The sequence below is a fragment of the Schistocerca cancellata genome, chromosome 1 (assembly GCF_023864275.1).
Source record: "Schistocerca cancellata isolate TAMUIC-IGC-003103 chromosome 1, iqSchCanc2.1, whole genome shotgun sequence".
NCBI lineage: Eukaryota > Metazoa > Arthropoda > Insecta > Orthoptera > Acrididae > Schistocerca > Schistocerca cancellata.
Window position 1 is genome coordinate 520,767,381 of NC_064626.1, and position 27,200 is coordinate 520,794,580.

General features: G+C 38.0%; 1 long non-coding RNA gene across 2 annotated transcripts in view; it reads right to left on the reverse strand.

Annotated features, from left to right (window-relative positions):
• Window positions 1-27,200, reverse strand: part of LOC126179053 (uncharacterized) — a 66,281-nt gene that overhangs the window by 15,119 nt on the left and 23,962 nt on the right. The window contains exon 5 of one of the 2 annotated variants that reach the window (XR_007536677.1): window positions 5,921-11,910. This is a non-coding gene — a long non-coding RNA (uncharacterized LOC126179053). The remainder of the gene's footprint in view (window positions 1-5,920; window positions 11,911-27,200) is intronic. The other variant, XR_007536678.1, reaches the window with a different exon arrangement.

Consider the following 27,200-nt stretch of genomic DNA (forward strand, 5'->3'; position numbering starts at 1 on the left):
TAGGGCAGTGATCATTCTGCAGTTTTTCTGCCTCCTGATCACTTACTCTCTTTGACCTGTGGTGAATTAGTACTTCAATAGAACATTATGAGGTGGCATGGAAGCCACAAACGTGTGTGGCACTGTCTGCAACAACAGCTGTGACAACCAGCAATGAAAAACAGCTGAAGAAAAGAGACATTCATTTCAGGTTGTCTTGTATTTACTATCGGTCTACTGGTGTGATAAAGAGAGATATTTGGATTCTGCCAATATTCTACACAGAACGAACATGGGCAATGGACAGATCTGACATAACCCTTTAACTGCTCTGGACGTGTTCACACGCACCTCTTTGTACCTGACCCTGTGTGCTCTGAACGTGTTTACATGTGCCACCTGGTACTACATATACACATTCAGAATACCAGGTAGAAGGACTGGTGGCACGCGTAAACAAGTTCAGAGCACACAGGTACAGGTACGCGTTAACCAAGATCAATGCTCCTGTTATCCATACCCTTTTTCTTGTTTTTTCTGCATGGGCCTTTGCCTTCTTATTTGACAGATGTTTTCTCCCGTGTCATCCAGCCATCATTCTGTGGTCTTCCTTTTAATATTTTTCCTGTTAGTTTCCACTGGGAAATCTTTGTAGCTCTTGTGTCCTCAATCATTAGGAAATGCCCCAGCCAGGCTATTCTTTTACTTTTAAGTAGCTTTACAAAATCAGCTCCTTGTATGAGACAACCAACTCATAACTGGTCCCTGCTCTCCAGGTACCATCATTATTTCGGATCCCTCCAGTAATTTCTGTAATATTCTCCATTCAAATTTTTTGAGTAGTTGTTCATCAGTGCCATTAGCATCTGTGCTTCACATCTATCTGTAACAAGTGGCCTAATCATAACTTTATACACCGAGGTGACAGAAGCCATGGGATACTTCCTAATATCATGTCGGACCACCTTTTCCCTGGTGTAGTGTAGTGTAGTGTAGTAATTCGACATGGCATGGACAAATCGTTTGAAGTCCCTTGAAGAAATATTGAGTCATGCTGCCTTTACAGTTTCCTGTAACTGCTAAAGTGTCACCAGTGAAGTACTTTGTGCATGAACTGACAACTCTTATGTCTCATAAATGTTTGATGAGATTCATGTCAGGCAATGTGTCCAAATCATTTGTTCAAACTGTCCACTGATCTCCAAACCAATCGTGAACTACTATAGTCTGGTGACATGATGCACTGGCATCCACAATTAATTCATTGCTTGCGAACATGAAGTCCACGAATGGCTGCAAATGACCAAGCTGGCAAACATAACCATTTCCAATCAATGGTCAGTTCACTAAATGTAAACACAGACCACACAGTTATGGAACCACTGCCAGCTCGCACAGTGCCTTATAGATTACTTGGATCCAAGCTACACTTGAACCCCATCATCAGCTCTTACCAGCTGAAATCTAGATTCGTCTGACCAGGCCTGGTTTTCCAGTTGTCTAGGGTCCAACCAACATGGTCTTGAGCCCAGAAGAGGCACTTTAGATGATTTAATGCTTTAGCATAGGCATTCACATCACTCATCTGCTGCAGTAGCCCATACACACCAAATTTCACACCATTGTCCTAACAGGTACGTTCATCATATATCCCACACTGATTTCCGCAGTTATTTCACGAAGTGTTGCTTGTCTGATAGCACTGACAATTCTATGCAAATGCTATTGGTTGTTTAGTGAAGGCTGTTTGCCATTGCGTTCAGTTGTGATGAGAGGTAATACCTGAAATTTGGTATTCTCAGCACACTCTTGACACTGTGGATCATTGAATACTGAATTCCCTAACTATTTCCAAAATGTATGTCCCAAGAGTCTAGCTCCCACTACCATACTATGTCCAGTCTTAATTCCCATTGTGCAGTCACAGTCATGTGAGAAACCTTATCACCTGAGTATAAATGGCAGCTTTGTCATTTTACACTGCCCTTTTACACCAAAATGCAAGCTTTTATTTCAATTGACATGGAATTTACTTTTTTAACATTAGCTCCTAGGTGTTCAAAGTGTGCTATATGCCCTAAATTAAAACCTGCTGCTGACCAATTATCCAAGTAATTTCATATATATAGTTCCTGGTTCGTTAATTTTCACTCCGCTAAGCTGTGTGGCTCCTTTCAGTTCCAACACTACTCTCTCCAATGGTTTCCTTGCAATAACTGCAATGCCATAAACATACCTGTACATCAAATAAGCAAATACAAAAATAAAAAGAAAGCTCAAGAGTGGCATTAAAATTCTGGGTGAAAGGAATTTAATGATAAAATTCACTGACACTGCAATGTCAGTGAAAGTGTGGACAAATTGCAGGATCTGTTGGAACAGTCTAATGAGCACACATTATGGATTGAGAGTAAACTGAATAAAGCGGAAAGTAACAAGGAGTAGTATAAATGAGATCAGTGATAAACTCAACATTAAAACTAGGGACCATAAAGCAAAGCTGTTCTGCTAGCTTGGAAGCAAGCCAAACTCCAGAAATGAGGTAGACATAAGCAGTTACCGTAGGCGAAGAGAGAATTCCTGACCAAAAGAAATCAAATGCTGGCATTAATTTGAGGAAGAAATTTACGAGAATGTACATCTAGAGCACAGCACTGCATGGGTATGAATCTTGGACTGTGGAACAACTAGAAAAGAAATTTAAGAGTGAGATGTGGTGCTATAAAATGATGCTGAAAATTATATAGACTGATTAGACAAGAAATGAGGAAGTTGTCCATAGAATCGGCAGGGACGAATATACACAACAAAATGAATCAGGATGTTTAGTGTATTCCGAGATGGAGGGATAGAGATCTAAAACATTTGGTATATAAAATTCCCAAATTTTTCAATACAGAAACATGGTGAATACAATATTGAAGATGCACTGTGTGTACAAAACTAAATAATTAGGAAATATATTACTTTCCATGGGAAAAGTAAGATGCAGGATTGTGCACTGAGCTCCCCTCCAAAATATACCACAATTTGAAAGCTTTTCAGTCTTATAAATGCTGTATTATAAAATCCTACTCAACTAATAAATTTCCATTCTTTCATTTTCGAAAATGTGTTTTGAGTGAAGTCATACATAAACACACATTTATTGCCACGATCAATTGCAGTCAAATGTTGACTTTCTAGACTGCCACTTTATGACAAAAGTACAGATCTTTCAATAATGTAATGACAGATATAAAATAAAAATGAATACCAATCAGGCACCCACTGTTTAGCATCGCTGGATATTCCTTTTCATATTGGAGATGTAGTAACATGTATTTGCCTTTAATAAGTAAAATTTTATATTTCCTGTGAAATGTAAAAGTAGTAGTAGTAGTAGCAGCAGCAGCAGCAGCAGCAGCAGCAGTAGTAGTAGTAAAAAGTTAAAACTTATCAACAGAAATATGTATTTCTAACTTGGCCAGTGCTGGTTAGGTCCAAAGCCCAGATACAAAAGTATGAGAAAAGCACGCAAGGATGAGCAATACCCCCATCGTTTTGTCAAGTTTAGTCTTATGTATGCTTGCTGGCATTTTCACAGCTCATTCAATCAGACAACTGCAAATCACATTGAGACGTAAATGAGGTTACCACCAGTGTTAAACAGCTTTGTCCAATTTGGAGATGCATTAAAATTATTCTACACCTCTCAACCAGATCCTCTCAGTGATCCATTAATCTACACCCAAGTAGCCATAACACAGAGCATCGATGAGGACAGCAGGGTGTTCACCACAAATGCCATGCGTACATATCTTGGTATACTGACAAGGAAGTCCCAGATCCAGTTCTGTGGTGGCTGCAAGTGCAAAACAGCTGTCAGGCCATTTACACACTGATCATATTTGAAACTTTTGTAATACAATATCACATCTGTTCCAGTGTTCTCATAGTTCTTTGTCATCAACAGAGATTTTATTTGATAATTGGATCTAGAGGGCACATTCAAGGAATACAATAATGTCCACTTGTCCTTTTAAAGATAATGGTTTATATTTGAATAATTGTGCTATGCACGACAAATATTTAAAAAAGATCCAGTTTGTAACAAAATTCACTTTGTATTTTAGTAAGTTAAGGTCTCTAGACGGACCAGAATAAATAGTGCCAACCTTTATTAAGGATCATCATTTAAATTATTTTGTGCACCTCTAACGAAGTCTTGTTTTATCTGCATCCAAAATATGCTTTCTGATTAAGTTTTGTTTAACTTTAGTGTGGGCAACACATACATCCAGTTACTTCCTATCACCTGCCTGTAGGAGGTGGTGGCAAAGTGGGAGTTGGACTGCGTTTGTGAAAGAGAAAGCAGCTGTTACTTTGTGTCAATTGTGGCGTCACATACAGAAATGGTTTGAATTGCCCACAAGGCAACTGTCCTCTCAGTTTTAAATGATCACTGACTTTTGAACCTGACTATATTCTTCAGCCACAAACCTGCTTTACATTCAAATCAGGACCAGAAAAACCACCTGTACTTGACTACAGCTGTAGATGTGGTTAATTTATCTCCACTGTTGGTGATTCAGCCATTTCTAGAAATTAAATGTGAAAATTTCGATTTCCACCTCTGAGGAAGTGGTTATGGTAGTCTCCACCCCATTGTGTGTGTTAAAAGCTCTCTCAGATTGTCATAACTGGGAGTTGTGAAAGGCTAAGGCTTACTCCTCCCATTTTGGAGAGGAGGGGGGGGGGGGGGGGTTTAAGATAATAGAACATTATTCCAGATGTAAAATGTATTGTTACACAACCAACTTTAACTTTTGTTAAGGAGACAGAAGAAGTACTACATGAATGACTATTCCTGTGCTTATAGCACCAATTGTATTCAGAACAAGTAATGACATTGTTTGACAAACCTACCTTAGAGTATCCTAATACATTTAGAGTTCAATGTTCCACTAAAGGCAGCTATTTGCACATTATCATTTTACCTCCACTATAGTTTTTAAACACTGAAGCCTACATGCATGCCTTTTTCCAGCAGTTGTATAATCACGTCTTGACACATTATAACATATTTACTGTACTATAAAATATTGCCTGATCCAAGATTGTCTCCTTATGCTTCTGAGTGTTTATACATTCAGGAGCAGCAGCAGCAGCTTTATTTTGCCCTTTTAGTTGTTACTGTTCACTGAAGCACCATTTCAAGCCACTAGGCTTAAACCCTTTATCACACACAACTCTATGAACCCACGAACAATTAACACAGTGGTAGGTAAGGCACTCCAGAAGTTGTCCGACACTGACGTGTCAGCAACTACTTCAATACACAACTGACCTGGGGAGCGAAGCTTATTTTTTATTCGTTTCTTACACTGATCAAAATACGCAGTTTAGATCCCTATTCTTTAAAACAACATTCAACAACTATTCCAAATTGTGGCCTCCAAAGCATATCACAGCTTACAAAAGCTTTACGAAGATAACTGGAAACATTAATTAGTTCAATAGTACTGAACTAAAAGTTTACGAAACCTGTGCCACAGCCTTGCTGACTTGTTTCTTTGAGTGCTTGTTTTACATGACAAGCTCCTCCATGTATTGTATGATGGCTATGATGAACATGGGACTTATATTTTTTCCAAAATACTCTAAATTCAGGACAAAACTACAACACTGCTTAACTACAATGCAGCAGATAGTTACTGTGTTGTGATACACTGTTTTTGTGGTACTGTTGGCTTGCAGACCACATTTTTTTCTGAAAGTGCTTAAATTTTCTTCTCTGCTTCAGGACTTGGTAAGAGGCAAAGTGGACATCTCATTGTTAATAATTTGAACATGACATTTATTTGATATTACAACATAAGCAATTGAGCATCACTTTTTATGTAATAGCTTTCAAAATACACTTAACAAAGCTTTTTTAATGGCTTTTTGAAGCTCTTACCATTAAAGCAGCATATTGTGCAAATTCTTCCACAGCTGGTAACTCTTCACATCCAAAGAGATGAAAATCACTGAGAGATAAGTATGATAAGATGGAAGATGGCCAAATAGAAGCCATTTCATTCTCCCAATTTCAGACAAATGAGAACTGCAGTACTGAGGTGGTATTGCTGTGAATGGTGATTTCTTGTATTAGTTGGCTGCAACAATTACTGCAACAAGGAATTCTTAACCTTACCCAAAGATCACAATTATACAGAGTGACATTCAAGAAAAGAAATTTATATACAAAAATGCCACTCCAGCCGAGCACCTATAACTTCAAATCAGCGACGAGAAAAAAATTCAAAAATATAAGCATTTCCATTAACGAGATCATGAATGGTGTTAGCGATTGTCTTTGGAAGACTTTCATAGATTTTATTTCCTGTCCATTTACGGCCATCCTTGAAGCCATTACGCCAAGCAAATCAGGCTTTTTAAATGTTTAATCACCAAGCTGTGCTATCAATCTCCAGGAAATTTCCAGCAATGAACAGTACAGTGTACAGTTTTATAATGAGTCTTTTGCCCAGATTTCAATGGAAACAGTAATTTATGGTTCTATGAAGCCTAACCACCTTTCATCCCACTATTGCCTCTTAAACGTCTCTGCCCACTATTCAACACATGCTCAGAACAAAGTTTGGTTTATAACTGATTCACTATCAGACATTTTATTGTAAATAAGATACTGTGAAAGTAACCAATCACATCAGCTACCGTAGCCTTTAACAACAAACATTTGTTAGTGAAAAGCTAACAATTACTTTGATTTTACGCATCTTGTCAGCCTCCAGACCATGAACAAATCACTTTACCTTTTAAGAAGATTTCCAAAACCGTACATTATGTAAGGATGGGAGAGGTATTAAGAGTACTTTATGTTTATGTAAGTACCATCCAATACTTTTTTAAAGTTCAGCAATATGAAGACACTAATAAAAATTCTATTCCTGAGACTGCTTTTGGTCTTGCTTGTTAATGCTTAAGCCCTTCCCATCTTGCACTATTGAGGTATACAGAAATGCTTCCAGGCATCAGTAGTAGGGTGTTTTTATGGCAATTTGATTATAAAAGACACAGTAACTTAGCAGAATTTTACTTGGGTGCCCTGACAAGTCTTGCCACAACCATGCACTAAGACGGCAGAGCATAAAGGGAACTGTTACTTTTACTATGAATGTTCTACTGAGCTTTGTGTAAATGTTGAGACAAACACTTGTTAATTAATACAAAGTTTGCAATTAGAGATGCAAGAGGCATACATTCCTATCAAAACACAAACCTCAATGTGGTGTGTGCAGGAAAAAGAAGAAGAATCTAGTGTTAAAACTCAAGAGCATTTCATTAAACTTTCAAGAAAGTTGTAATGATATTTCAGAAAATGTATATAACTACACCATAACTATGCCTCTCAAGCATCACCATAAGCAGGCTAGATGACATTGCTTCAATAAATTACTTTTCACTTCTTTACAACAATATCCCTTTTACAACAATGATAGGTGATACATATGCACACTTAAATTTTTGAACACATTTTCTAAGTATAACTACAATTAGTTACCTGTTGTTTCTTCTAAGATTTCCTCTTTACTATACATTGCACGACAAAAACTGAAGCATTTACACGATGTGGTCTGATATCAATGTAACTACACAGATGCTGCACACTTTGGTGGGCAAGCCACTGACAGTGAAGTGGTCATTATTAAGGATCTCCATTTGGCTGACTGGTTGAATCTTCCAATATCTAGATTTTTGGGGCATTTGGCTGTGACAGTGACCTGATATCTAACCACATAGGAAAGTGTGATCAGCTGTACTTATAAAGTACCCAGTCGATTATGTCTGACCATCACACGGGAGGATTGCCGTATTGCGCACCACTCAAATCCTGACTTTTCACATTTGCACCTACCATCAAAGAACAAGTAATAGACTCCTTGCAATATTCTGTGTCATCTTGCATCATTGGTTGGAAACCAGCAGCAGTCTGACAGATTTTCACCCCGTGCACATACCACCATTAATACCACATCACAAACGGCTGTGTTTGGAGTGGTGCCATGACCAGAAAGTTTGGACAGCTGATGAACATCAGCACACTGTTCTGTATTCTGTGATGATTCGACGTTCTGCACTACCCCATATGACCATTTAGGAGCATGGTGGCGACATGTGGAGAAGTCCTATTCTTCCAATGTCTTGGAAAGGCACAGCAGTGTTATTCCTGGCATCACATTATGAGGTGCCATTATGTATGACATCAGGTCATCACTGGTAGTGACTGAGGTAACTCTCAGTGCAAGATTACATCACTGCCATCTTCTGTCTTCTGTGTTACTGCCTCTCACACCACAGTAATGAGGTGTCAGTGTTCAACAGCATGAATCTATGAATTGTCTGCATTATGTTGGGACCAGCTCATACATCAATATTTCCAGTGCCAGTACTGAGATTAAATGATCAGTTCACCTCAGGAGAAGTTACAATTGTTTCCGACACCTTTCCTAACCAAAATCAACGCATGTGCCCAGACCAGAAGAGGTGCAATGTCATACTAATAAGTGGGCTCATACTACTTAGTTTTTTGTAAATTTGCCACAATTTTGTAATCACTGAAACAATATCGAATAATGTGTCAACCTATGAAGTTTCTGTGTTTCCTGCTCCTCTTACATGTGCTTAATTTTCTGTCATGTTGTGTTCTTACACATATTTATTTACAGCCAGAAAGAATGTATGAAAATTTTCATCATTGCTCTGGCACTTGATAACACGTCATTGATTTATCTGCCTCCCACTTATAACATTCTATTATTGGAATGTTCCCTATTGGATGGTGGAAAATTATAATCTTACTAAATCAAACTACACTACTTCAACGTATAAGAGAGCCATTCTAATACTAAACAGAAGTAGACAATCGCACTGCGGTATATATTGCACAAGTCTTTATTTAAGATGTATATAGTAAATAGTACAGAAGTGCAAGATCATGTCATCTCTGGATATTTCATAAAAATTATCTACCTTATATTTAACATTCCAGCACAAAAATTAAATTGTTGTGTTAACAGAAATCCAACATTCAGTAGATTGCAGACAATATATAACTACTAATGGCCAGTTTCAAATCCATTTATTTTAACGCCACATGACCTACTGGGCTACAGAGTTCTTTGTTTTACTGTAAACTACTCTAAGTATTTAGTTCACAGAACTTTTACAAAAATAAACATTGAAGTTTTTAACTGATAATGACCACTTACACTAATGTTTAAGTAATATGCCATGCCTAACAAGCAATAAAAGTTAATGATAAATTCTGTATCACTTTCAATAAGTTAACATTTATGAAAATAACACAATGACACAGCAACAGGAATGGCACCACTTAGAAGACGCTAATTATCCAACATGTTGATGTGCCATCATTGTATCTCTTGTTCAACAAAAATCTCATTCCTGACACATTGGAAAATCATAGCTTATGCATCTTATGATTAAAATTTGGTGATCAACATCCCCATCACAGGGACTGCTTTAATGCATCACAGAGCGAAAAACAAAACCAAAATCTGTTTTATCCTAATGAAATTTTATTTAGGAACTTAGTCACCAATTTCTGGCAAAATCCACTTATCAGCCATAATCAAAACAAGAAACTTATGCCACTAGTTAATGGTGCAGAGAATCTGCAAAGAGTTAAAGTCACAACATTAAAGTGTCCCACAAAAGCAATTACAAACCAAACCTATTTCAAATACAAAAGTGAAATCAGTTTTCTAAAACCTGTTTTGTATTCATAATTATATAAAGTATTTCTGTCACAGGACAATCATTACACAATTTGGGCTGAGATAACAAATACATTTTGTGCATTCATTCAAGAAATGTTTAATGAAAGGAACATACAGAGGTGACTTACAAAGACTTCAACTGCTCCAGGAATGTTGCTAGTGGATGGCAGACTAGTCAATATGGTAGTGCTATTTTTATAAAACAAGACCTACACAACATCTTCCCATACAAACCAACAATGTTGGATATTGTCTCAATACATCTGTTGGTTTACATACATGGAGATTAAGAACTACTGTGATGGGCAATTTTAACCTCTCCCTCCCCCCCCCCCCCCCCCCAACAGTAACTTATGACTGAACAAACAAGGATCAAACTGGAGAGGCGCTAATGTCATGGACCAAAGCTCAGAACTTGTTCATTATCCAAGTAGTAAACTACTTCCTTCATTGAACAACAAAATGTGGCACAGCAAATTATCCAGACTTAAACTTTGTAAGTGCAGCAATTCCCAGAGAGAGAGAGAGAGAGAGAGAGAGAGAGAGAGAGAGAGAGAGAGAGAGAGAGAGAGGGGGGGGGGGGGGGTGCACGTATATCAAGCTTTCACCATAGACAAATTACGTGGCAGATCATTTCTTCAGAATACCCCAGGATGATTTAATTCAAGAGGAAGAACAACTTAAAGACAGATGAACATTTCTTTATGTTTGACAAAAAATTGCACAGTCTCTCCAAACACACTTAATTTGAACTCCAAATGCACTCAAATATTAAACACAACTGTTCCAAAAACCTGCAGAACAAGCTACCTAAAAGAGAACAGCTCAATCAGCTGTCACGATAAAAGAATGTTATAAGCTTTTCAATGAAGGGCCTCTTAGTGAGCATGCTCTTTAAACAGCATACCTGAATCACAGGACGGTCTACAGATAAAGCTGATGACAAACTGACTTGAGCACAGCAGCCATCAAGCTTAGGAGCTGTTAAGAAACTTACATAATAACTCAATCATTCAGGTACCTATTTTCAAATTGCTCAACGGTGTCACTAAAATAGACTCAGCATTGACACAAGTTTCCCCAAGTGACATTCCCTGATTTCCAACAAGTTTTAACATTTTTCCCTGACAAATTCCGAGATCCCAACAGTAAGTTAAAAAGTAAGTTGACAATCTGTGTTCGCAGCTACAGTACAAGAAACAATAGTGTAAATGAGGAAATATCTATAAAAAACTTTTAACCAGATGGTGTTTCCTGATGTGAACAAAAATCTTTGGCACTAAAAACAACGTCTTTTGTGATGAATTGTTTAGATGGAGAATGCAAGCCAAATGGTGTGTGTGTGTGTGTGTGTGTGTGTGTGTGTGTGTGTGTGTGTGTGTGTGTTTTTTCATTAAGATCACTAATGTTTTAATTCAACGCAACAAAACATTTGGTGACAAAAATACACTTTTCCTTGGAGTTGCAAGACGAATTTAAAATATCTTCTCTGATTTAAAAAATAACCTCAGAGAAAAGTAGGCTCACGGAAGAAGTTAAGATGCGGAAGAATTGTGTAAACAAAGACTATAGGTGAGCAACAATAAAATGTTGGCTCTACTATGTTTGTTATTGTCACTTATTACCCACTGTGTTACACCTATTATTTTACAGGCATTTTGTGATTTTTCCTTCAAGAAATACGAGTACATATTAAAAACTGCCAGCGACTAAATTTTCTTCTTCTTATCATCCATACTTTCCAAAAAATAAACTTTTTAAATGCCAAAATTTATTAGAACAAATAAAATGTCTACAAAACGCCACACTGTAGAACATATTTGCAGTGAGACAGCTGCAAATCCTGAAATTCATCGCCCATGGCCTATGGCCTGCTAAGGAGCAAAAAAGTCCTGGGTCTGTGGATAAACTATGAAAATCCGCTGTGATACACCACACATGAACAGACTCGGCCCGTCGGCAGATTGGTAAGACTGGATTGGACAGTACAGTCTACACATTAGTTGGAACCGAATGGCTTCAGATCAGCAGGCTCGATCCATTACAGATACCCGCAGAAACTGCCCGCCTGCAGTTTTGGCCCATCATGGAAATCCACTCATGTGGGTAACTATTCATGAGCCACAGACAGCATGTTGTTGAACTGAAATCACAGTGGTCAATCCATGTAACAGGTAACGAGTTCAAACACTTTGAGAATCAATAATAATGACAGGTAACAATTAACCGTAAAGATGATTGCTGAGCCCCAGGTGGGTACGTAGATAAGACACTCAACACATTCAAATAAATTTTCAGCTACAGCTTTTGTCAGAAAATGAGTGTGCACACATCCAACAAAAATCACACACACGACTGAAGTCTCCAGCCACTGCGTCGACAGTCTGTGAGAATCAAATCCTAACAAACCACTCCTCATGCCTCCCTGCCTCTCATCGGCAGCTACTACGCTAGCGGCAAAAGTGGTAGCAGCACTGACTGCAAGCTGAGGGGAGTGGTAGGAAGGGAAGAAGCAGTAGTAATGAGGGATAGGGAAGTGGCACACATACTCGGCTACACCCAGCCAGCAACAATGCACGACACCTCAGTAAACGAACATTCCATATACTGAGACAAAAACAAGATCTTTCCAGTGTGTTTTTTTTTCAAATTTCCCTGGAAAAACCATATGGAGTTTTCAACTTATGATTCTGGGAACTATAATTTATCAGAAAAAATCAATTTATAAACTAAGCTGCATAATCTGAGACCACCTCAATAAAATACTGTCAGTGGAAGAGAAGAGGATGGAGGAAACAGAAAAATAACTTCTCAACAACTCTCAACATCTTCCTGATGTCACTGATTATTGTGCAATTGTTGTTCAAATCAAGAAATTGAGACAGAACAGGACATTCTGGGAGCCAGCTACCGTCTCAACTGTGACTACACATAATTTCCTGGCACATTATCTGATAGTCTTCAAGTTTGTAGCCACATCAGGCAATCATGTGAATACAATTTTCTACAGTCCACTTGGCAGTCATCTTCAGACGATTACACTCCTTGCTAATCTTGCTGGAAGTGATCAATACTGTGAACAGCAGGCCTTTTATACACCATGTAAGGCTAACAGCACCTGTGCCACAAATTGTTGCTGTTGCTCAGTACAAGTGAATGTACAATGCCCCTGTGGTCAAAGCTAGCAAAAATGCAAAACACTATCAAATACCTCTATCAGTATATTCTAATGTAATCGGATAGATAAAATATCTATTCACCAAGGAGCGGCTGAACATACACAAAAAGTGGTTACAATTAGGCAAGCTTTCTGATCCAGTGGTTCCTTCAGGTAGAAGGGGAAAGAAGAGGGGGTGAATGAAAAGGACTGGACAGGTCTAGGAAAAGGAGAAGATTTCTGAATGGTCACCCAAAATGGCAGGTCAGGGAAGACTTTCTGGATGGGATGAGACGGAAAGCCTGATTTTTGAGGATTGCACCGGATTGTTGAGGAGTGCATTGGACGAGATTTGAAAACCTGATAGCTTAAAGGTGGCAGACAGGGTAATATGCAAGAAAGAGGCTACTGCTAAAACATCACAGTCAAGTTGAACATGTTGTAGCACTAGTTCCCACCTGCAGAGTTCTGAGAGACTGGTGGCGCACGTGGTGAAATAGGCACCATGGTTGAGATTGTCATGTTGTAGAGCATGTTCTGCAACAGGATATTGTGTGTTGCCAGTATGCACTCTCTACCTATGCCCATTCACCGTAACTGATCATTTGGTGGCAGTCATGTTGATGTAAAACACTGAACAGCGTTCACAAAAGAGTTGGTATACGACTCATCATTTCAGAGGTGGCTCTCCCCCTTTGCTGGTGTATGTTTTGCCAGTTACAGGACTGGTATAGGTAGTGGTAGGAGAGATTTTGCCCACCACACCTACAATAGCTATTCGTTGCCCTCCCAATCTCTGTAGTATTCTTGTCTGACCGTATGCTCCTTCTATATCTAACTCCCTACACTAAGGCTCCTTCCCCTGTGACCATCAACACTAAGATCTTGCCCTGTGCACTCTCCTACCATCACTTAAACCAGCCCTGTAACTGGCAACCTTATCAAAGGGAGAGCCACCTGTGAAATGAAACGACATGTCATATACCAGCTGTTATATAAATATTTTCCAGCCTTTTACATCGATATGCTCTGCAACATGACAATAGTGACCTCAGTGCCAATATCACCACATGCACCACCTGGGTTCTTCCCCCAGACACTTGTTTCTCAGAACTCCACAGGTGTTGCACAAATTGTAGTAGTAAAAACTTCAGTCAGTTCCCAATGCAGCGACACTACAAAAGAAATGATATTGATTTATACATGCAAATACCAGTCCACATGTGTCTGTTTCTAATAAAACACTGTTCCATCTAGAAATGGAAGCTTTGCACACCTTTGACCTCTGTCATGAACTTTACGCTAGGATGAACGCAATTAAAATGGTTTCCCCAAAGCCACCCCATCAGTTTGCTCAAAGTAATTGTTATTGAAACTGTTTAGTTGGCAAGTGATGGGAGAGCATCATCAACATGTCCAGTTTTTCACCAATTAACATTATTCAACGTTTCTTCAAGAGAAACACAGATAAAAAGACACTATGCTTAGTTCACAAACAAATCAAGCAACCAATACAAGACAACTTCAACTGCTGGATAAAAAGCACTGAACTGGAAACATGTTTTTCAGATTTTCGTATGTGAAAGCTTGGAACAGAAGCTAAAATCATAGCCAATTTGCGAATATGCATAACCAAATTACTCGCAACGGGATGTAGTGGAACCCTTCTTATGAACTTTGGCAAACTGTATAACTCAACAGAACAGCAGCACCAGAAAGAAGTTCTTTAATCACACTGTCAGATAACTAACTCTCCTTGAGAAATGAAAGTGTCTTCCACTTTACTCATTCAGTCAGGTCATTCTGCAATCTTCAGTACATCCTGTTCTTAAGTAATAGATCAATTTTACATAGTTTTTCTGTGAATGAAGATTTGTGGCATTACCTTTGTCCATTAGCAGCACAAAAAATCCCTTTCTCTCATGGATCAGATTGCTGTCCTTTCAACAGAAGGGGTGGAGCCTGATGCAACTTTTGCAAAGTTATTACCCGATTTCTTCTGTTCAGTCCACAAGGAAGTAACACCATTTGCTCCACCAACAAAATACAGCCAGTGAAGAGAAGAGCAAAATTTAGGCCTTTTTCCAAAACTGATGCATGGCATCTTCCAATTCTTTACTCGTGACATCAATCACAAACCACTGACGAGTGACCTCAGTCGAGAAAAGACATTGAAACTCTGAAGACTACCAACTGATGATGATGATCCTGATAGTGCCCAAGAACATTCCACCCATTTTCAAGAAACAGCAATGGCAGTGATGAAACTGCTAAGTGCAGGTAAAATAAATCTTTGCATAAAGGATCCAGTTACATGCGAGTAAAAGAAATATGTTGCCCTGCCAGAACAATATTCAAATTGCCAACATATTACTCTAAATCCTTGACATCGTATGACGACACCTATCAATGGATCATGATTACATGAGTAAAGAACTGGGCAATGACACAATCAGTTTTGGAGAAAAGCCAACATTCTGCTTCCACACTTATGAGTCTTACCTCTGAATTTATTTGCTCGGTGGAGCAAGTGGTGTCTAGTTTTCCTGAAGACCAAGCAGAGTAATATATCTGCTATCGATAGGACAGCAATCTGGTCAATTCGAGAAGGTCCAGATTTATTAAGGCTACTAACAGACAAAGGTAATGCCATACATCTTCATTGATTAGATTACTTTACTTTTACTTAAGGACACACAATACCGAAGATTGCGGAATTTGGGTGCACATGCTTACAACTTGGCTGAGTATTTAAGGGACTGTTCTTAGCCTTCACATAGAAAATGTGTACACCACATTTCTGATTCCATGATTTTTCCCAGTGGTTGAAGTCTGTCTTGATCCCTTGGATTTATTTGTGAGTTTTGATGTCTTGTCTTTTACCTGGGCTTGCCTTTAAGAATCCTCAATGTTCATTAGTGAAAAGCTGGAACATCCATTGTTGGAGGTACATAACAATATGTATATGGTAATGGAAATGGTTGCACATAGCCTTCATTTCAGCATCAAGTTCATGATAGAGGTCAAATGGGATGGAAGGTTTCCGTTTCTAAACTTGCTGGTCTACAGAAAGATGGGCACATCTTTCTTGAAAACCAATGCACAAGGATCCTGCTGACATTGGCAAACAGGTCTTAGGCCATCTCAGATGGGAGAGAGCTTGACCCAAGAGCTGGATAAACTTCACTTAGTGTTTAAGCTGAATGGCTATCCTAACCACAAAATAGTATGTACAAACATATCTGTCATGTCTGAGTTTGGAACTGCTCTGGGATCGTGTGAAGGCACATGTAAACCAGTTGTCTTTCCACCGTATGCTAGAGGCATGACTTCAAAAACAGGAAGAATTTTAAAAAGATACAGCAAAAGTATTTTATCTGCCAGCCAAGATTAGAGCACTTCTTGGCTCAGTACACATGACTTTGGACTGAGAAACCTCAGTGATGATAAAATCCCTTGCCGTTGTGGGAAATCATATTGGCCAGACAGTTCACATTACTCAATACTGATGTACTAAGCACCACCAGCAACACACTTGATGCAGACAAATTAGTCTGTGATGGAAGAGCACTATCTTACTAACAAACAGAATAATTTACATTAAGACACAAATAGTTACCCCTGCATCTTGCTATTGAGACTGGGTTTCAGAGGAAGTTGTTGAAATTACACTGGCAGCCAATACTGTAAATAGAGACAAGGATTACCCTTTCAGTAAGATTTGGAAGTGTTATCTGACAACTGTTGATGACTTGACTGGCAGAATATGTTGATAGTGGTATTGAACAGCATTTTATTATTTTTGTCCGCTTTAACCACTGAGGTGCTGTACGTTCACTCTCTTAAGTGACGGCAGTGATGCTTTGTGGTGCACGTGCTGCTGGTCTTCCGCGGTGTACAAAATGGCTGCCATTCACAGTATCAATCAGTTCCGGTGAGATTAGCATACAGGCAGATAGTGGCCAGTTGGATTATGGAAACACTGTTCACGCGACTGCTTGGTTTGGTTGCAGACAAGAACAATATCACATTCTCAACTTACTAGAAAAACGAACCACCTCAAACCAAACTTACAGTAAAGGAAACCGGGACCTAAACCACTCCTGGGAAGGAAAAATACACTTCAAAATACTTTCATTAGTGCCCTATATATCTAGCACTGACAAAGTTGCAAGTAATGGCCAATGAGCAAAAATTTATGGGTACAACTTGGGCAGCATAATTATAAACTGTAAGGACTTCCTCACTGTCTTTGTGCTACTGTAAAGCTTAGTAATCATGCTCTGCATTGTACTGCCCCACCCTATCAAAGTAGTGATTGTATCATAAACTTGTGCTACTGTCCTGCAAGAATCAATTCCAGCATTTGATGATAACTTTCAGCCATAAAATAAAAGCAACAGCATCTAAAGTTCATCCTGTGCTTTGTTACCAGCAGGAACAGTAATGATTAAAGTTGGGAAAGATTTCTTACAGAAGCTGAGACACTCTAGCACTACTGTAACAAATGAAATTAGACACAAGGGACACTAAAACCCAGACACCTGAAATTAGGATGGGATCCCTCAGTCACACACAAGAATAAATGACAAATGACACAGAAGTCAACCTCAATATATTCTGCCACAATAGGCAAAATTAATCTTCAGAGGTGAGGTCTCCGAGTTGCCCATCTCATGAATGCAAAGCTAAGCAGACCTCAGCCTACTTCATACAGTATCACTAATGCAATTTCTCATGTACCATTAATGACTTGGTAATACTACCATCACTGCACTTAACCTTTAATTAATGTAGTTGCAAACTTGGGACACTAACACCATCATACAGTCAATCTGACATCTTAATTATAGGTGGGTGTAATGTAAATAATTTGAATCCCTTTGGAATTCTCTGTTTTGCACATGGCAGAGTCTTTAATACAATGTAAATAAACGTGAAAACACAAAACATTAATATTAAATAATTATTGATAAACTGGCATTCAGATATGTTTACTACACATTTCATAAGCTAATATGTTTATACGTTTTTCGTAAGCTAATAAGCAAGTTAATGCTTTGATACATTTTTTATTTCTTCTTGACAAACTAATGGAACAATAAATGTAATGCTTTTAACCAGAAAAAATACCTCGTGAAAAATCAGAGCCCTCCAAAGCACAATTTTTCACAGCAGTGCTTGAAGACCTGGGAAGAGCTCGGCATGCATATTTGTCTCTCGCAAATGTAGCAAAAATGCTAGCTAGGCAGATTCTGCACGTTTTCTTATTCCTAGGACCTGATTCTGCTTCCACTGCTGCCTCTGCTGAAGCATCAGGGCCTAAAATCCGGTGGGTCATTATTCTTAACTCTTGCGGAAGTCGTGGGTTCTGAGCTTGCTTTTGCATATGTTTCAGCACAAGACTACGGGCCAGTTCTTTCAGGAAGATACCTCTGTCAACGGGAACTAAATCTGATCCACTCTTCTGAAGAAAATATGCATTTACTGTGCGGATGTCCAATGAACGGTAGAATAAAGACGTCGGCGAATGCCTAGTTCGACTGCAGGAGTATGTGGAGCACTTTTTGTCCAGTTCAGCAACACTTCCTTTAGTGATGTTGTAGTATGGTATTATTTCTGGTTTCTGAGAAGTCAAATCCTCAGTGGGGCTATGATGCATGCAAGAGACAAGAACTGCTTTGTTTGTCTTTGGCACATACGACAAAAGAGTGGTGCCTTGCATAAAACTGTACAAAGACGAAGCAACTGGACTATGCTTATTTGGATGGAAGGCTTGGGGAGTCTCTTATTCTTTTTGAGAGTTCCGACAAAAGTCAATCCTCTTTTCCTTAACTCTTCTACAGCCTGTATTGAGCTGAACAAATTGTCAGCAGTAATGTTGCAATTACTGCCATAGATTGGTTTACACAATCGCAACAGAGACTGTTGGTATCGTCAGTTTCTTATTGTCCGGCAAAGTATCTCCATCAGAGCCTTTTCCAGTGTACATATACCTATTATAAAAGTAACTGGTCCTTGCATCACACAAGGACATTATTTTTAAACTGTATGTACCAGGCTTCTTTGGCATGTAGACCACAAATGAGCATTTACCACAGAAGGAAACTAGTTGCTCATCTACAGTAGTATGTGTCTAAATATTTTTTGGGAATTTTCCACAATTTTTCTAAAGAGAAATGAGGCTGCTACAATTTTTTCAACTTTCAGACATTCTTTTCTAGTTCAAAAGCCATCAAACCGTAAGCAGTTCAACAACATTAGGAAACAGTTCCTAGACATGGCACATTTGAAAATTGCAAATTTACATTTTCGTGGTTGGATTTAAAGACAGAAGAATATATCAGAAGTCCTAAAAAAAGTCAAAAGTGCATCCAAATCCAGGTTTTGAAGTTCAGCTTTGTTTTTGTCAGAGTACTTCTGCCTGACGCAATCTATTTTAGCATTTGTCCATAGTAGGATGTGATCGAGAACTTAAGTCATCAAAATCTATATGCCATAATGAAAACGGGTCTTTTGGATCTCTTGTAGTCAACGTGGTGGATGGAAATTTCATGATGTTATGGCGAGGAGTTCTAACAGCTCAGATTGGATGTGCTTTAGCCCATTTGTACTGATTCTTGCCAGAGAATTAATTGCTTCTCTGTAGCTCATCACATGGATCACTACTTTCATCAGAGTAATTTTCTGATGCACTTTGCCCTGAAAGAGTGTCATGCTCACTCACAATGGGTTCAGTTTCTTTTTTCAGGATTTTCGTCACAGTCACTATCGTCTGATTCCTCCAACCACCTGCTCACAGTTTCCTCAAAGTTTCGGTCTGAAGTATTCACACATTGTATGCTACTTGCATCAGATCCTTTACCTGTAGAATTACTAAGTTCTGCCATATTTCAAAAGCTGTGAAATGGAAAATATTGTGAATATGTAAGGAAAGTAACTGCAGAAAAAAAAAAAAATTACACGAACAGTGCAGTCAAAATGACCATGAGCGGTTTTTGAAATTATGTCCCTCACATTATAGAAGCATTGCCGGTCCACTCACAACTAAACTCTAAGCTAACGAGCTGACAGCCGGAATAATGGCTAGGGAACTGGCTAAATCTTAATTGTTAACAAAAGTGCGCAGTCAAATAAACTGTACCGTGTTCTGGTCTGATATTGTGCTGAAACTACATTTTAATCTTTGGTTGTCATGATGTATTTTTGATCTTGCAACAATAAGGGCTGAGTGCATAAAGCATATAACCTTAGATTAGTACCTACCAAAAATGAACTCTGATCGAGCTGAATATTCAAATCTATTTACTTGAACATTCAACACACCTTATTTGATGTGAGTTGGGTTCAAGTTTGGCTAGCAAAACTTCACTGATCAAGCAGTATCAGTTCCCAATGCAGTGACACTACAACATAAATGATTTTGATTTGTGCAAACAGGAATCTAAAGGAACTAATTAAATATGTAAATATGACACACACACACACACACACACACACACACACACAGCTGAAATTCAAAATTTTCCAATTGCACGAAGTATAGACAATTTCTCTCAATAGCATTCTATGAAAACACTCATCATTGAAGTGAAGATTTGAAGGCGTGCATTTACTTTGTAATAAAGGGACATTCAACTTATTTGCAGGGAGAAAAAAAGTGTACGAGTTCGATGTTAGCCAATAGTAATTAAACTCCTCTTACAAATCTATTACAAGACGGACCCTTTATTTATCACATATTTTTACTAACAAAGTACAAACTGTTTTACTGACAAAGTATCTGCCTAAAACATTAACATTACACCTATTCTAAAAATAAGCAATTTGTTTTTTATATTTTGATAATTTACGAATAAAATAAATGGAAAGATATGGTTGACAAATTCACGTACCACGTCATTTTCTAATTCACGTACCACGTCATTTTCTAATTCACGTACCACGTCATTTTCTAGACTTTTCAATTACTATCATCTGTGGCGGCGGCGGCGGCGGCACCACCACCGGCACCACCACCACCACCACGCTGAAATTTATCTCCAATGCCAGATATATTTGACCATTTCTTTCACATACATTGCTATTTCTGAGGTGGTGATTACCATGGGACATTAGAACACACTGGCTTTTATCTGAATACATACCAGATTTCACTTCAATCCAGATTTGGTAATGTTACAATATCTCTCACTTCCCATCACGTCATCTACCAACCACACACTCATTGGGTGTGTAGAGCCATCAGATGACATGCCCCTTTTTGTTCTGGTCATACATCAAGGTGAGTGTCGACAATATCGCAGCATGAAACGAGTCTGCCACTGGTCCCTATCTGGAGTTTTACTGTCTCCTGCAGACATTGATACTATTGTTGACTATTTGTCCCATTTTGAAGTTAAGTCAAATGGATGTATGTAAACTGCAATTTATATGTGGGAGACATTACTAAAAAGCCAGTGTACACAGCATACATTCCCATGGTTGGCAACATGACAATTTGCTGCCCACTCACTACTCCCATCTCCCCCTCTCCTAGTCCTCAGCAAAGTCCTGCTTAACTGTGAAACGATCTGCAGTACCTTCCAGGGTGCAAGTAATATGTAACAAGAGCAACTAATACATAAATGAAAGATCGCAACCGTGATTCAGTTCAATGTTCGAACTCTCCCTTATCCTGCACACTACTGACATGTCCATTACATATCTTACTGCTATAATTTATTCTCGTGACAACAATTACGAGACAGTTTAATGCAACTTACTTCATTTGATAGACATTCCATTTTGATTTAATTTTCCTTCATGTTTCGTCTTAATGTCACCATCCTGCTCTAAACCCAATTTAATGTTTTTACCTGGTCTTCTAACAGACCAATCGCGACCTAATTTCCCATTTGCAACCTGCTATATCATTAAGTCTCTCACAACCAAAGTACTGATCTGTGTTCTGAATCAAGTAATGTTCTTTAAGCACATTTCCACTTTTTAAAGTTACCTTGATAGATCATCTTATGTTATGAAGAAGTCTGTGAAACATGCAGTCCCTTTGTTCTTTCCCTCCTTTACACCACCACATTCACTAACAAATACTGTGTAATTATGATGTATGGTTAATACCTGTGATTGAAGCACAATATCTTATCAATTAGTGATTTAGTGATGTTGCCAAGAATGTCTCGTGCTGATTTAGAACACAGTCTCAATAAACTGACTGAAGTTTTACATTATATAACACACCTAATGTTAACTAGCTTCATTTTCTGGATTAAAGTAAAAATTTACCTCTAGTCCATGACAATGTTGACAATTTTTGGTTACTCCCATTAACTAGTGACACATTACAACTCTTAATTTGCCCGAAGACACTAACTTTTAAAAAAAGCATTTGTGTGGTGTAGAAAACTTTCACTGTCCCACAACTCCAGATAAAATTCTGAATGATTAATGCTATTTCAATTTTTTTCATTGTTTCATAATGCCTTCACCTCCAATCCAAATACATTAACAAAATACATTTATACCAATCCCGGCAATACTGTACCTTTCTGTTTTTCTAGAATTAAAATCTGTAATTTGTTGCTACATAATATATTGTGCCACACTGCAAACCAGCTACAAAAAGACCTGTACGTTCTTAAATGAACCAATTTACTATCAATTATATTGCACATCTATTCCCCTACAATACACCCACAACCATTAACAGAAGTGTTAAATCTTAGGAGGTATTGGTGTCATCAGCATAACATTTTTGTTGAAAATCACTTATGAAAAATATTGTTACACACATAGTAGACACTTTATGGATCACACACATAGTAGACACTTTATGGATCACGTGAAGCTTCTACAATTTTTCCAAGAGACCATTTTCTCGCTCATGACTTTCTTTCATCTATCCACTTTGTAGCAGACTTTTTGACTTGTCCCTGCCTGGACTTCCCACTTGTCTATTTTGCATCTGTAGATATTACAGTCTGCAGTGTCCTGAATGGCGAGCTGAGCATCAGTAAGGTCTCTTCGTACTTGTTCGGCCCAAGTCATACCTTTAAGGTTTTCATTGGCTGTATCTGGTGTGAGTCTATACTCAGGGAGTCTGTATGTTTCCATAGAATTTAAGGCATCTTTTCTAATGTCAGCAGCAATATTTGAAATTTCCTTTGTAGTTTTGTTGGTTTGCAGTCTATATCCAGCTTCAGTTTTTTGTTGTCCAAGGATTTTCCTAATGACCTTTCGCTTTTTTTTTGCAGATTTTGTAGAAGTATCTTGTTATGGAGTGACAAGGTCTCTGGTACGTATAGCACCACAGGTTTAATGACAGTGCTGTAGTGTGATTTTTGCATGCATGGACATGCACTTTTTTGTTTTAAAGTATGTGCATTCGACTGTAGGCTCTCTTTAGTTTCTGTGCTCAAATTTGAGATTTTTCTAGTCTGGTGGGTTCCAAAATTTCCCCAGGCATTTAAAATGTGGAACTATTTATTCATCCATATTTTGTGGTTAGATTCTGTATGTTTAAGAGTGAACACAGATTCCATTTTCTCAAAAGAAATTTGCAAGCCAACCTTCTCAGTGCATTCCTTGAGTATTTCTATTTGATGTATTGTATTTTGTTCGCTGTATGTCATAATTGAAAGGTCGTCGACAAAGGCTAGGCAGGTGACTTCAGTTTACCTTCCAATCTTCAATCTTCATTGGTTTCCATAGGTCACATTTTCTAAGCTCACTCTCCCATTCCTTATGATCTTGTCCAAAATGATACTGAACAGAATTGGAGATAGTCTGTCTCCTTGTCTGTCTCCAGTTCTGAGATTCTCCCCCCCCCCCCCCCCTCCCCGTGAATTTTACTTTACAGGTTGTGTTGGAGAGTGTCTGCTCAATGAGCTTACGTGTTTTCTGGTCAAGTCCGAGTTCTATTAGTGTTGACAAGGGATTTACAGTTGACCTTTAAGCCTATGAATGTACATATGGTGGGCTTATGTGTAATAGCTCTGTATTTCAAAGTTTTTAGATTAAAAATTTGTTCAGGGTAGGAATGTCCGGGTCCAAAACCCGCTTGATACTCCCCAATCTTGTGTTCAATTTATTCCTGTGTTCTCTGCCATAGGCATGAAGAGAAGATGTAGGTGCCAGTGTAATTCCACAGTACTTGTTGACATCCATTCTGTCACCTTTTTTGTGCAGGCAGTGAATAAGTGCATACTTCCAATTGTCAGGTAATTCTTCTGTTGTCTGAATTTCTTTGATAACTTCCGTGAGTTTAAGTGAAATTTAGAGTTTAATGAATCTGTTACTCACATAAATGGATCACATCACATCCACCTATACTATAATTCGTATCCAACTTTTATACAACACGAAAAAATTTGAAACTCAGTTTGTTAGCAACTGGATACATGACGTGTACTGAAACAGATGAAGAGTAATTTTCCCTTTCACGTACCACAATGTAAACAAATAAACCATATGAGTTTACTCCTACTCCGCCCATGAGCCAACGGTGATTTGAATTTCTGCTTCTGTAATACTGATTTGTTTCTCAATAGCCTTGGGGCAAACTTTTAAGCTGACCTTTTTTTCGATAATATTCCATCCACCATCTGAATCTTAAGCATTCTTTTTTTCGAACTCAAGAAACTGAAAGGAGACAGTTCACACAACACCAAACCCTTTCAAGATCACCTTGACCAATGTTTTCACACACTCCCTACAAACCCAAAGCTTAGAATCTGGCAATCCACAAAGGTACACAAAAGATTCGTATCAATTCCTGACAATGACATGTAGTACACTTGACAGCACAAAAATTTCATAAACTACAGGAAACTGTGTCAGTATTCCAGATCTGTTCCAAGAAGGCACAATTTTTTTCTGCAAACAGAATATTGTGATACACATTTTTGTATGGGGTCCACCTTTAGTACCTTTGTTAAAGAGAACACTGACAAAAGAGCTTCAACCACTAGGATGAGAATATCTTGATTTATCTATAGATATACTGCCATCTATAGATATATTGCCATGTTCACTGAAAAGTGAAACAAGGTGTGATCAAAGAGACAGGAATTTAATTTTGCAGGCTTCATACATCTGATTTTTTAAAAATATTTTGTTGGTGCAGCTGTTCTTGATGTATATCTGCATTATCAGCTGCTTTGAATATTTAGTTAATTGTAGACAGTCAAAAAGGTTGTGCGTGTTTGAGTGCCCATTGAATTTTTACTTTAGAAAAATGAGCAAAGAATTTGCATTAAATTTTGCTTGAAAAATAGAATGAAGTTAAGCATCACAGTTGAAATGTTCACTGGCTTTCAATGAATGTAATACAAGACAAAAGGTTTCCAGTGGTACAAATGTTTCAAAGGTGATTGAGAAGCAACTCAATTACTGACTACAATGGGCAAGAAGTAAAGATAATGGTTCTGGAAAATCATCAAATGACCATCAGAGATGCTGCTGACAATGTCAGAATATGCTTCAGCTCGTGCACAGCTATGTTTTCAGATGTTCTGGACATGCAGCAGGAAAAGTTTATTCCAAAATTTTTGTATGTCGACCAGGAATTTGCCCACAGAAGGCTTGATATCAGGCTTGATACCCAATATGGCATAAAGTTTTAATTTGCCAGAAAGTTTCAAATCAGTGCACACTCCACTGCAGAAAGAACATTAATTCTGGAGAAGATTTAATTAGATGAAAGTAAACAGGGGAATTAAAAATCCACCAGACAAAAATCATCCAGTACTATTTAAAACTAAGCTTAAAATTGAACTTTACATTTCAGTTAATACCTCATTTGCTTTCTCTTGACCTACAAACTCTTAATAATACAGCACTGATCTATATTGAAATTTATTATTTTTCATGCTTTCTGAACAAAACATAAAAACTGCAAAAAATTGAAAAGTCTGTTCTGTGAAATAATTTGCAAAAATGTAAGAAATAAAACAGACCAGAAACACATCAGACCTTTAAACTAAGCTTGAACAGCAAATGAGGTGCTGATTGAGAACTTCAGCTTCCAAGTTTAACGTAGACTCAAAGAATTCTGAAGAGAACCAAACAATTTTCAGGTGGATTATGTAAACTATGCAGTCTTGTCTTCAGTGGCCCTGACATTTCTATCACTATCCACAGAATAATGAAGTTCAGCTTTTCAGTCTCTCAGATTTTTCAATAGAAAATTTTTCAGATATCTGAAAAGAACACATGTGACAAGATCTAATGTATGAACATTCCAGCTGCTACAGTTCTTTGTTTATGATTTTAAATGTTTTAATACATGATTTTCCAAAGCAATATCAACCACATCTTTGGTTCAGTGTTTGAATTGCTCTACATGATTTCAAGCATCATTCAAATTCACATCAAATGTTCCCTGTGTGTTATTTTCTTGATTTTAGACTAATCATTTCACTAAACTTTTTTTTATAATTTTTATTATGCTGTCAAATGCACAAGTGTCCAATGCTCCACCGGTACTAAACAATGATTACTGCAGTATGCCTAAGAAATTAAATAATAGGGGATGCTGAACTCAGAACCTAATGATGATTCAGCCAAACCTTATGTATTTCCCTAGATGCCCTGGTAACTGTCAAGAGGTGATCTAACTTTTACAGCTGCCAAGCTCTTCAGAAGCCACTTATTACAAAAATGTGTTAACCTTTCTTAATGGTGCAAATGCCATCAGTGATCGGTTTATGGAGAAACAGACCAATGTTTTATCAAAAAGTGTGTTACTGGTAAAAGCATGATGTTGCACTCAGGCAGGCATATGGAGACATAAGCAATATATATGGAAATCATTCTCCCCTCTTGACATTGATGGTATCTTTGCACATAATAGTGAACAGCATCAATTGCTTTGAGCTATTACCTCATTTCATCCATTCACATTTTTAATATATAGCATGCTCTCCTGTGTTGTACCATCTCTCACTTTCCCCAGCAAATTTTGTGCAAGTTATTCAATACAAATCAGAATTTTTTTGCTGATCTGTTACATTTAAAATGGGATGCTGCAAGATGCTTTATTCAATGGAAATTCTCTCACCAACTAGTGTCAGTATTACAATGTTAAGTACTTACCTGACAACAAGATGCTGCATCCACGAATGCATTACATCTCCAATTTTTACAACCAACATAAGCAGGATCTTGATACTTTCAACATATCTGTCACCATATGTTTTTATCAAATTACAAAAAAAAGTCTTGTTCAAGATCTAAGGTTTTACGAAGGGTAGTGTAGAGAACAAAAATCATGGCTT